We start from the raw sequence: 13520 nt of genomic DNA, 5'->3' as shown, positions 1-13520 counted from the left end.
GGCTCATTTAAATAATGTCCTGATGCAGCTCCATATGTGGGTGGTGGGATGATTGCTCCTGTAGTTAAGTATCCGGTCAGTGTGTGTGGCTTTACTGTAGACGCTGGTCTTAGGCTCTCCATTGCCTTTCATTCTACTGTGACATCTAGGAAGGGGATTCTGTTATTGTTCTCTTCCTCTTCGGTAAACTTTATACTGGTAAGGATGTTGTTTATGTGTTTGTGGGTTTCTTCTAATTTGTTGTGTTTCGTGATGACAAGGATATCATCCACATAGCGGACCCAAAGCTTGGACTGCATCGTGGGAAGGGCTGTTTGTTCTAACCGCTGTATAACTTCTTCTGCTAAGAGTCCTGATTTTGGTGATCCTGTAGATGTCCCATTGATTTGTTTGTACACACGGGAAGGAAACTAGCCTCCATGTACATGTGAACCAACCAGCCACCAAAAGACATGACCAACTATCATCAGTACCTATACACACAGATAAACTGGGACAATACATCCATCCTGGGACAGGCTAAACAAAGATATGGAAGGATTTATGCCCGAAACATCGATTCTCCTGTTCCTTGGATGCTGCCTGACCTGCTGCGCTTTTCCAGCAACACATTTTCAGCTCTGATCTCCAGCATCTGCAGTCCTCACTTTCTCCTTAAACAAAGATATGCACAGGAATTACGAGAGGCCTGGCATTTAAACTAGAACTCTGTTAACAAACATATTGATTTGCATCCCAATTATCAACCTCTCAGAAAACGTAGCCTCTGTTGTTGTGATGTCAACAGATGTGACCTCAAGACAACATTCTGAGAGAACTGAAGAAAGCTCTTTCCACAGGCTCAAGAACTAGGATTTCAAAGGATGAGAGCATTGAATTCGTTTAGATTCTGAAGGGAACCATTATTGCGTTGAATGGCAGAGCAGACTCAAATGGACCGAATGACCTCTTGCAATTTTTATTTCTTATTCTTCTGGATCTTAATTTGTTACATAAAAATCTCATTCAATAGAATACAACCTGAGATTAATAGGGACTCTGCAGTAGTCACCTCTTGAATACAGCAGGACCAAGATAATATCCAGGCTTGAGTTGTTAAGTGGCAAATAACATTCATGCCACACAAGTGACAGGCAATATCTATCACCAAAAAGAAATAATCTAACCATCACCCCTGCTATCAACATGATGGAGGTTACCGTTGATCAGAAATTGAAGAGGATTAGCCACCTAAACACAGTGGCTACAAGAAAATGTCAGAGGCTAGGAATTCTGCAGCCAGTAACTCACTCCCAACTCCCAAAAGCCTGTCAACAATCTACAAGGCAGAAGTCATGAGTGTGATGGAATACTTGCTTAGATGGGTGCAGCTCCATTCAAGAAGCTCGACAAAGGAAGTAGCTACAGAGATAGTGGATGCACTCATAGTAATCTTCCAGGAGATGGGCAGCATTCTCAATGAATATTTCTCCTCTGTGTTTACTGTGGAGAAATACATGAAGACTTGGGAACTTGAGGAAGTTAGAGGTGATAACTTGGGGACAGTCCGTTTCACAGTAGAGGAGGTGTTGGATGTATTAGAATGTATGAAGTGGATAAATCTCCTGGTCCTGACCAGACATATCCAGGAACACTGCAAGAGGAGAAGAAATTGTGGGGGCTCTGGCTGATATTTTTCCATCATTGTTTGGCAAGGGTGAGGTCCCAGAAGACTGGAGTTTAGTGAATGTGCCGTTATTGAAGAAGGGCTGAAAAGAAAAACATAGGAATGATGGCCAGTAAGCTTAACATCTGTGGTAAGTAAGTTACTTGAGAAGATTCTGAGAGATAAGAAATACATGTATTTGGAAAGACAGGGTTTGATTAGGAGTAGTCAACATGGTTTTGTGGGTGGGAGGTCATGCCTCACAAATTTGTTAGAGTTCTATGATGAAGTGACCAGGAAGGTTGATGAAGGCCACGCAGTAGATGTAACGTATATAGATTTCAGTAAGGCCTGTGATAAGGTTCCACATGGTAGGCTGCTCTGGAAGGTTAGATTGCATGGAATCCAGGGTAAGATGGTAAATTGGACACACAATTAGCTTGATGGTAGGAATCAGAGGGTAATAATGGAAGAATGCTTGTCGGACTGGAGACCTGTGACTAGTGGAGTGCTTCAGGGTTCAGTGCTGGGCTCATTACTGTTTGTTATCTGTATCAATGATTTGATGAGAATGCACAAGGCATGATTAGTAAGTTTGCAGATGGTACTAAAATAGGCGGTATTGTGGACAGTGAGGAAAGTGATCAAAAATTGCAGCAGGACCTTGATCAGCTGTGGAAGTGGGCCAAGAAATGGCAAAAGGAGTTTAATGTAGATAAGTGTGAGGTCTTGCATTTTGGAAAGTCAAATTAATGTAGAATTTCATGGTGAATGGTGGGGCCTTAAGGAGTGTAGTGGAACAGAGGGACTTTGGAGTTCAGGTCCATGGTTCTCTGAAAATGGAGGGCAGTGAAGAAGGCTTTTGGCACACTGGCCTTCATCAGTCAGGGCATTGTGTACAGAAGTTGGAAAGTTATGTTATAGTTATACAGGACGTTAGTCAGGCTGCACTTGGAGTATTGATTTCAGTTTTGGTCACCTTGTTAAAGGAAGAATGTTATTAAACTAGAAAAGGTGCAGAAGAAATTTACAAGGATATTGTCTGGACTCGATGGTCTGGGTTATAGGGAGAGGTTGGACAAGCTAGGATTTTTTTCTTGATGTGTAGGAGACTGATGGGGGAACCTTATGGAGGTCCATACCAACCAGATATACTAAATTAATGTAGTGCCATTTGCTAGCACTTGTCCATATTCCTCTAAATCCTTCTTATTCATATACCCATCCAGAATGCTGTTTAAAAGATGTTATTGTACCAGCCCCTACCACATCCTCTGTCAGCTCTTTCCATACATGTACCGCCCTGTGCATGAAAAAGTTGCCCTTTAGGTCCTTTTAAAGCTTGCCCCTCTCATTTTAAACCTATGTCCCTTAGTTTTGGACACCCCACCCTGGGGAAAAGACCTTGGCTGTTCACCCTATCTATGACCTTCATGGTTTTATAAACTTCTATACAGTGACCCCTCAGCCTCTGACACTCCAGGGAAAATAGCTCGAGTCTATCCAGCCTCTCCCTATAGATCAAATCTTCCAATCCTGGCAATATCCTTGTAAATCTTTTCTGAACCCTTTCAAGTTTCACAACTTCCTTCCTATAGCAGGAAGACCAGAATTTCATGCAGTATTCCAAAAGTGGCCTAACCAATGTCCTGTACAGCCACAACATCACCTCCTATACTCAATGCACTGACTAATAAAGGAAAGTATACCAAATGCCTTCTTCACTATCCTGTCTACCTGCGACTCTACTTTCAAGGAACTATGAACCTCTCTGCTCAGCAACACTCCCTAGGACCTTACCATTAAGTGTATAAGCACTGCCCTGATTTGCCTTTCCAAAATGCAGCACCTCGCATTTATCTAAATTATACTCCATCTGCCACTTCTTGGCCCATCTGATCAAGGTCCCATTGTACTCTGAGATAACATTCTTGGCTGTCCACTACACCAAAAGTTTGGTGTCATCTGCAAACTAACTAACCATACCTCCTATGCTCACATCCAAATCATTTATATGAATGATGTAAAGCAGCAGACCCAGCACTGATCCTTGTGGCACACCACTGGTCACAGGCCTCCAGTCTGAAAAGTAACCCTCCACCATCTTCTATCTTCAAGCTTGTTCTTAATCCAATGGCTACTAGTCCCTTTATTCTGAGTGATCTAATCTTGCTAACTAACCTACCATGAAGAATCTTATCAAATGCCTTACTGAAATGTCATATAGACAACATGCATCTCTCTGCCCTCATCAATCCTCTTTGTTACTTATTCAAAAAACTAAATTAAATTATTGAGATGAACTTTACACGGATTGTGAGCCATTCTGCACCACAGCAGGCATCACAGCTCACTGGGAAGTCATAGAATCCCTACAGTGTGGAAACGGGCCATTTGGCCTAACTAGTATAGCGCGATACTCCTGTTCCTGTGCGAGCCCATGGTACACAACAGTCGTGCAATACAAATAACATAAAAAGTGTTGGCAATACAATCGCGCTATAGCCAGCACATGTTTTAAAAGTTCGCACTTTTGTCAATTGCGATAGAGTGAATTCGCATTGACAAAATGCTCATTATAGCAGAATGAAAGTACAAATTCACTCACATTAGACAAACAGACAAAGGACAAGCGAAGACTAGTCACTCTCCCCACAGCAAAGATTGTGAATCCTGCTCCAGACACTATTATCTAGAGCTTTCAGACATGATAGAGGAATATGCAAGAAATATAAGTAGAGAATTGCTTCCAAAACAGCAGCTAGTAAAAGCTTCTGACAATTACAACATCAAAGCTTTTCAGGCTGCAATGCATTTTTGCACAACAGGTCTGTAGCTGCTGCAATCCAGTTGTAGCTGGTGCAAAGGTGGATTGCATTGGTAGGATCATGCCTAGAAATTTAGTAGAGGGCTTCATGTTTTGCTGGTCCCACACATGTGCATGCACACACACATACCTCCCAAAATTGGACAGACAAGCACTTTTTGTCAGTTTATGTGAGGTAAATGGTGCCTTTGGTGTTCATTATACACTGAGTGCTTTGTAAACCCAATTTGAAAAGCTATCTGGATTTACAAAGGCTGAATGTCAAAGCCTACATTTACATTGTGATTTCAGTGCCCAGATCAGTTTAACTGAAGTATATCAGTCAAGAGCTTTGGGACAGCATGGTGGCTGAGTGGTTAGTACTGCTGCCTCACAGCCCCAGGGACCTGTGTTCAATTCCTGCCTCAGTTGACTGTCTGTGTGGAGTTTGCTCTGCGGGTTTCCTCCGGGTGCTCCGGTTTCCTCCCTCAATCCAAAAGATGTGCAGGTCAGGTGAATTGCTAAATTGCCCATAATGTTAAGTGCATTAGTCATGTGTAAATATAGGTTAGGGGAATGGATCTGGATGAGTTACTCGTCGGAGGGTCAGTGTGGACTTGTTGGGCAGAAGGGTTTGTTTCTATACTGTAGGGAATCTAGTCTAATCTTAGTAGAGATGGTACATCATGTTTCTTGGTACCTTTCATTTTCAGAGAGGATAAACAGCAGACAGAGTGATAGACCGTAGTGATGTTGGTTCTTCTGTTGTAAGAGACAAAAATTGAATTAAAAATGTGAAACATAGGAGTGGGAGAAGGCCATTCTGCCCCTCGAGACTGCTCTGCTGTTCAATCATATGTTGGTTGATCTTCAATTTTAAGTTCCATTTAGATTCAGAGAGTCACAGAGATGTACAGAGCAGAAACAGACCCTTTGGTCCAATTTGTCCATGTCGACCAGATATTCCAACCCATTCTAGTCCCACCTGCCAGCAACCTGCCCATATCCCTCCAAACCCTTCCTATTCATATACCCATCCAGATGCCTTTAAAATGTTGTAATTGTACCAGCCTCCACCACTTCCTCTGGCAACTCATTTCCATACACGCACCACCCTCTGCATGAAAACGTTGCCCCTTAGGTCTCTTTTATATCTTTCTCCTCTCACCCTAAACCTATGCCCTCTAGTACAGGACTCCACCACCCCAGGGAAAAGACTTTATCTAATTACCCCATCCATGCCCCTCATAATTTTGTAAACCTCTATAAGGTCACCCCTCAGCCTCCGACACCCCAGGGAAAACAGCCCTAGCCTATTCATCCTCCAACCCTGGCAACATCCTTGTAAATCCTTTCTGAACCCTTTCAAGCTTCACAACATCTTTCCGATAGGAAGAAGTCCAGGATTGCATGCAATATTCCAAAAGTAGCCGAACCAATTTCTCTGCACTTTCTCCATATCCCACAGCGTCATTGATCTCAGTCTGAAGTAAATGATTGAAGTTTCATCATAAATCACCCTACTACCAATGAGTGAAAAGATTTCTCCTCCCCTTAGTCCTAAATGGCCAATTCCCCTGTCCTAAATCCAACTGATAAAACAGGCAGGAATAATGAATGATCTTTCCATACTCAATGTGCCCTTTGCCAGTACCATCATATAGATTCAGGTAGAGAACAGCACACCTAGCCTCCCAAAACCCTGGCCTCTTTATCTGGGGATGTCATTGAGTCAGATTACAGAGATTACAATGTAAACAAGAGTAAGTTTATTAATTGTGTGTATGGAAGTGAAAAACCCACTCAATCCCATAGCTCTAAAGATGGTGGCTGAGTGGTAATATCACCGAATTATTAATCCATATGCTTAGGCAAACCACACCACAGCAGCTGGTGGAGTTTGAATTCAGTCATACAATGCGAAATTAGGCCATTCAGCCCATCGAGAGCATCCCACTCACTCATTCACCCCAAACCTACATTTCCTATGGCTAACCCACCTAACCTACACATCCTTGGACGCTATGGGCAATTTAGCATGAAGAAAGTGAGGACTGCAGATACTAGAAATCAGAGTCGAAATGTATGGTGCTGGAAAAGCACAAGAGGTGAGGCATGCGAGGAGCAGGAGGATCGATGTTTCAGGCATAAGCCCTTCATTGGAATGCCCACCTTAAAGAAGTTCTCCTCCTACCTCCTGATGAAGGGCTTTTGCCCGATTCTCCCCTTGTTCCTCAGATGCTGCCAGACCTATTAGAATTAGAATCCCTACGGTGTGGAAAGGCACTTCAGTCCAACAAGTCCACACTGACCCTCCGAAGAGTATCCCACCCAAACCCATTCCCCTACCCAATTACTTTACATTTACCTTGAACTATATCATCCTTGAACACTATGGGCAATTTAGCACGGCCTGACATGCTCATCTTTGGATTGTGGGAGGAAACCCATGCAGACACAGGGAGAATGTGCAAACTCCACACAGACTCCCAAGGCTAAAATCGAACCCGGGTCCCTGGTGCTGTGAGGCAGCAGAGCTAACTACTGAGCCACCATGCTACACAACTGGGGGAGAAAATCTGGAATTGAAAACTAACCTCAGGGATGGTAACCATGCGGTGAATTTTACAAGAAATTCACTTCGGAGGGTTTTCTTTCGGTGCACCCTGGTGGGTTTTCTCACACCATTTTCTGAAATTCATTACTGTGCCTGACGGTGCTCTGTTTCTCTGATCTTTCCTCTTACCTCAGGCTGAAGTACTAGCCACTGCCAAAGCCTCATTTTAAAAACTCAGCTGTGCCCCAGGTCAAGTGATGCTATTTATTGCCCTTGACCATGTAGGTAATGGTAGGAGGGGAACCAAACACCATTGTTTCTCAGGGCATAGAGGCCGACAACTCATTGCACATACATTTAGACATCTATAGCTGTTTAAGAACTGAGCCAGGCAGCTCATGCATCCTTAACCTCATTCCAATTTTGAACCCTGTCTAAGGGCTCCACAATGTCCAGTGCAGCCCTATACCCTGCCATTATTCTATGGCAAACTGTCAGGTAAAGGAAACGCTTCAAACATTCAATATTTGAAGACTATTTTGGAGACATGGATAGAGCAAGGACAGGAATGGTTGTTGCAGGTTTGGGGTTTAGATGTTTCAGTAAGGTCAAAGAAGGTAAAAGAAAGGGAGGTGTGGCATTGTTAGTCAAGGACAGTATTACGGTGGCAGAAAGAATGTTTGGTAAGGACTTGTCTACTGAGGTAGTATGGGCTGAGGTTAAAAACAGGAAAAGAGAGGTCACACTGCTTGGAGTTTTCTATAGGTCTCCGAAAACTTCCAGCGATGTAGAGGAAAGGATTACAAAGACAATTCTGAATGGGAACGAAGGTAACAGGATAGTTATTATGGAGGCCTTTAACTTTCCAAATATTGACTGGAAATGCTATACTTCGAATACTTTAGATGGGTCAGCTGTTTCCAATGTGTGCAGGAGGGTTTCCTGACACAGTATAAACATAGGCCAACAAGAGGCAAAGCCACATTGGTTTTGGTACTGGGTAATGAACCAGGCCAGGTGTTAGATTTGGAGGTAGGTGAGCTCTTTGGTGATAGCGACCACAATTTGGTTATGTTTACTTTAGCAATGGAAAGGGATACGTATATACCACAGGGCAAGAGTTATAGCTGGGAGAAAGGCAATTATGAGGCATAGAACATAGAACATTACAGCACAGCACAGGCCCTTCAGCCCCGATGTTGTGCCAAATTGTGGAACCAATCTGAAGCCCATCTAGCCTACATTCTTGTCCAAATGCCTCTCCAATGACCATTTAAATGCCCTTAAAGTTGGTGAATCTATTACTGTTGCAGGCAATGTGTTCCATGCTGCTACAATTAGGTAAGGTTTAGGATGCATAGGATGGGGAAGGAAAGTGCAGGGGGTGGGCAAACTGAAACGTGGAGCTTGTTCAAGGAATAGCTACTGTGTTTCCTTGATAAGTATGTACCTGTCAGGCAGGGAGGAAGTGGTCAAGCAAGGGAGCTGTGGTTTACTAAGGAAATTGAATCTCTTGTCAAGAGGAAAATATGGGCTTATGTAAGGATGAGGCATGAAGATTCAGCTAGGGTGCTTGAGAAATAAAATTTAGCCAGGAAGGACCTAAAGTGAGAGCTAAGAAGAGCTGGAGGGAGCATATGAGAAGTCGTTGGTGGGTAGGATCAAGGAAAATCCTAAAGCTTTCTACAGGTGTGTCAGGAACAAAAGAATGATAGAGTAAGATTAGAGCCAGTCAAGGACAGTAGTGGGAAGTTTTTTGTCAGTATTCACACAGGAAAAAGACAGTGTTGTCGAGGAGAACACTGAGATCCAGGCTATTAGACTAGACTGGATGGAGGTTCATAAGGAGGAGGTGTTAGCAATTCTGGAAAATGTGAAAATAGATAAGTCCCCTCGGCTGCATGGGATCCTGGGATTCTCTGAGAAGCCAGGGAGGAGATTGCAGAGCCTTTGGCTTAGATCTTAATGTCATCATTGTCTACAGGAATAGTGCCAGAAGACTGGAGGGTAGCAAATTGTGTCCTCTTGTGCAAGGAGAGTAGAGACAACCTGGTAATTATATACCAGTGAGCCTTACTTTGGTTGTGGGTAAAGTGTTGGAGAGGATTATAAGAGATATGATTTATAATCACCTAGGATGGAATAATTTGATTAAGGATAGTCAATACAGTTTTGTGAAGAGTAGGTCGTGCCTCACAAACCTTATTGAGTTCTTTGAGAAGGTGACCAGACAGGTGGCTGAGAATAAAGTGGTTGATGTGGTGTGTATGAATTTCAGTAAGACATTTGATAAGGTTCCCCACGGTAGGCTATTACAGGAAATACAGAAGCATGGGTGATTTAGCGGCTTGGATCAGAAATTTGCTAGCTGTAAGAAGACACAGGATTGTGGTTGATGGGAAATGTTCATCCTGGAGTTCAGTTAGTAGTGGTGTACCACAAGGATTTGTTTTGGGTCCACTGCTGTTTGTCATTTTCATTAATGACCTGGATGAGGCCGTCAAAGGATGGGTTAGTAAATTTGTGGATGACACTAAAGTTGGTGGAGTTATGGATAGTGCTGAAGGATGTTGGAGTTTACAGGGGGACATAGATAAGCTGCAGAACTAGGCTGAGAGGTGGAAAATAAAGTTTAATGCGGAAAAGTGTGAGGTGATTCACTTTGGAAGGAGTAACAGGAATACAGTTTCCTGGGCCAATAGTGGATGGTAGTGTGGATGAGCAGAGAGATCTCGGTGTCCATGTGCATAGATCCCTGAAAGTTACCACCCAGGTTGATAGGATTGTTAACAAGGAGTACAGTGTGTTAGATTTTATTAATAGAGGGATTGAGTTTTGGAGCAATGAGGTCATGCTGCAGCTGTACAAAATTCTGGTGTGACCGCACTTGTAAAATTGCGTACAGGTCTGGTCATTGCATTATAGGAAGGATGTGGAAGCATTGGAAAGAGTGGAGGAGATTTACTAGGATGTTGCCTGGTATGGAAGGAAGGTCTTATGAGGAAAGGCTGAGGGACTTGAGGCTATTTTCATTAGAGAGAAGAAGGTTAAGAGATGACTTAATGGAGGCATACAAAATGACCAGAGGATTAGAGAGGGTGGATAATGAGAACCTTTTTCCTCAGATGGTGATGGCTAGCACGAGGGGACATAACTTTAAATTGAGGGGTGATAGATCTAGGACAGGTGTCAGAGGGAGGTTCTTTACTCAGAGAATAGTAAGGGCATGGAACACCCTGCCTGCAACAGTAGTAGACTTATCAACATTAAGGGCATTTAAATGGTCATTGGAAAGGCATATGGGTGAAAGTGGAATAATGTAGGTTAGATGGGCTTCAGATTGGTTTTACAGGTTGGCGCGACATCGAGAGCTGAAGGGCCTCTGTAATGTTCTATGTTCTATGCTGTATTTACTTAGCAGGCAGTCAAAGCGAGCAGTAAATGAGCAGCCAGAAACTTTACTTGCCTCTGAGAATCAGATGCTTTGCGCTTGATGTCGAGAATTTCCTTTCTGCTGATCTCACCCGATTTTCCTAACTTTTTTGTCAGTGTCCACGTCGTTCTGTGCCATGAAGGTTCCACTCCACGGAACTACCAATGACTGTTGTACAAGCCCATTATTTCATCAATATCATTTCATCCGTCTTTAGATTAGATTACATTAGATTACATTACAGCGTGGAAATAGGCCCTTCGGCCCAACAAGTCCACACCGACCCGCCGAAACGCAACCCACCCATACCCCTACATTTACCCCTTACCTAACACTACGGGCAATTTAGCATGGCCAATTCACCTAACCTGCACATCTTTGGACTGTGGGAGGAAACCGGAGCACCCGGAGGAAACCCACGCAGACACGGGGAGAATGTGCAAACTCCACACAGTCAGTCGCCTGAGGCGGGAATTGAACCCAGGTCTCTGGCGCTGTGAGGCAGCAGTGCTAACCACTGTGCCACCGTGCCGCCCACGGCACAATTGAGAAATACGATAGAAATGAAGCCCCATTATTCCCAGAGTCACCACAAATATGAATTGGTCAAACTAGTCATCAAGATGACGCCGGATCATGTTATTTTCATTCTATTTTCCTGTTTCTCTCTATGTAAAATACACATGGCAATAAAATCATCCAGTCGTTCATTCACCTCCAAAGTCCCTAATTCACCTGACTATTAATTTAGGGTGAAAGGAAATGTTCAACAGGTTTCTGTGCTTAAGAAGGAAAAAAAAAATTATGAACATTATTATAACTAGGAAAAATGAATTTTTAACCGTAAAGGATTTACCTTTATTCCACTGCACCCACATAACAATGAATTTTGCACACGTCTAGATATTGAACATTTTTTCTGCTACCTCTGACTTGTGCCTACTTCTTCAGATGTGAAACTCCCCCACCCTCCAAAGACCCCTTCTACTGCTTCCAACTATCTCCATCCTCCTGGACACCCCATCCTGCCCTCCGACCTTCCCTTGACCTCTTCACCTCTAACTGCCATTATGACATCAACTGCCTGAATCTCTCCACCTCTCTCACCTACTCCAACCTGTCCCCATCTGAACACGCAGCTCTCCGTTCCCTCAACTCCAACCCCAACCTTAACCTTAAATCAGCTGACAAGGGAAGCGCTGTGGTAGTTTGGCGCACCAACCTCTACCTTGCCAAAGCCACATGCCAACTCGCTGACCCTTCCTCCTACCGCCACCTCGATCACGACCCCACCTCTCAATACCAAACCATTATCTCCCAGACCATCCACAATCTCATCGCCTCAGGAGATCTCCCATCCACAGCCTCCAACCTCATTGTGCCCCAAGCCCCCACCGCCCAGTTCTATCTTCTCCCTAAAATTCAAAAACTGACTGCCCTGTTTGACTAATCATCTCCGCCTGCTCCTGCCCCACGGAACTCACCTCTTATTTCGACTCAGTCCTGTCCCCTTTGGTCCAGGAACTCTCCACCTACGTTCAGGACACGACCCACACCATCCATCTTCTTGACGACTTTCAGTTTCCCGGTCACTAACACCTCATCTTCATCATGGACATTCAGTCTCTCGACACCTGTATCCGCCCATGAGGAGGGCCTCAAGGTCCTCTGTTTCTTCCTCTCCTGCTGACCCAACCAGTCCCCTTCAACTACTAATCTCATCCGCTTGGTGGAACTGGTTCTCACCTTTGACAACTTCTCCTTTCAATCTTCCCACTTCATGCAAACCAGAGGGGTGGCCATGAGTACCCATCAGGGTCTGAGCTATGCCTGCCTCTTCATAGGGTGTGTGGGACAGTCCATCTTCCACAGCTACACCAGTACCATGCCCCACCTTTTCCTCTTCTACATTGTTGACTGTGTTGGCGCTGCCTCATGCTCCCTATCCATTTTCTGCAGGGACCGTTCCCTCCACAACTCCCTCATTAGCTCCCCACCAACCCATCCTCCACACCTGGCGGCTGCAGGCGGTGCAACACCTGCCCCCACACCTCCCCTTATACCTGTCCTCACACCTCCCCTCATACCTGCCCCTACACCTCCCCTCCTACCTGCCCCCACACCTCCCCTCATACCTCCGTCCAAGGCCCCAAATAATTATTCTAAGTCTGGCAGAGATTCACGTACATTTCGTCTAACTATCCATTGCTCCCGATGTGACCTCCTCTACATTGGACAGACCAAGCGCAAACTCGGGAATTGGTTCAAGGTACATTTACGGTCCATATGCTCCAAGCAACGTCACTTCCTGGTTGCCATCCATTTCAACTCCTCCTCTGACTCCCCCCATGACATCCTGGGCCTTGTCTACCATCAACAGAAGGCAAAATGTAAACTGGAGGAAGACCACCTCATCTTCCACCTTGGAAGCTTACAACCATACGGCCAACATAGAATTCGCCAGATTCCAAATCTCCCCACTCCCCACCTCAGGCCAGGCCCAGACCTCCCTCACCACCCTGGCCCCTTAACCTGTCTATCTTCTTTCCCACCTATCCACTCTACCCTTCCTCCTGGCCAATCACAACCACCTCCTACCTGCATCCACATATTGCCATCCGTCCCACCTTTCCCCCAGCTCCACCCCCTCCCTCTATTTATTTTGCAGCCCGCCTTCCCTCTCCCAATCTTGATGAAAGGTTCTGACCTGAAACGTTGACTCCCCTTCTCCTCTGGCGAATTCTATGTTAAAGCCGTAAGGTTGTAAGCTCCCCTTCAACTGCTTGACCTGCTGTGTGTTTTCCAACTCGACTCTTTATCCACTCTACAGTTATCCAGCATCTACAGTTCTCATTATCTCCTAACTTATAATTCTCTACAACTTAAATGCAACCCTCTTAAAAATCTCCCCCTCTCAGACATAGGTGCACAAAGTCAGACAAGGCATGAATATTGTGGGTGGGAAAATAGCGACAGAAATTTAGGAAAGCATAGTTCAAAAACACCACAACATTCAATGAGTTGTTTTCTTTCTTTCAATGTTTATTCCTTTGCTATTGCCACAGGTTGTGTGCACACT

This window comes from Chiloscyllium plagiosum, chromosome 8, assembly GCF_004010195.1.
Source record: "Chiloscyllium plagiosum isolate BGI_BamShark_2017 chromosome 8, ASM401019v2, whole genome shotgun sequence".
Lineage (NCBI taxonomy): Eukaryota > Metazoa > Chordata > Chondrichthyes > Orectolobiformes > Hemiscylliidae > Chiloscyllium > Chiloscyllium plagiosum.
Note: the sequence above shows the minus strand (reverse complement) of the source record.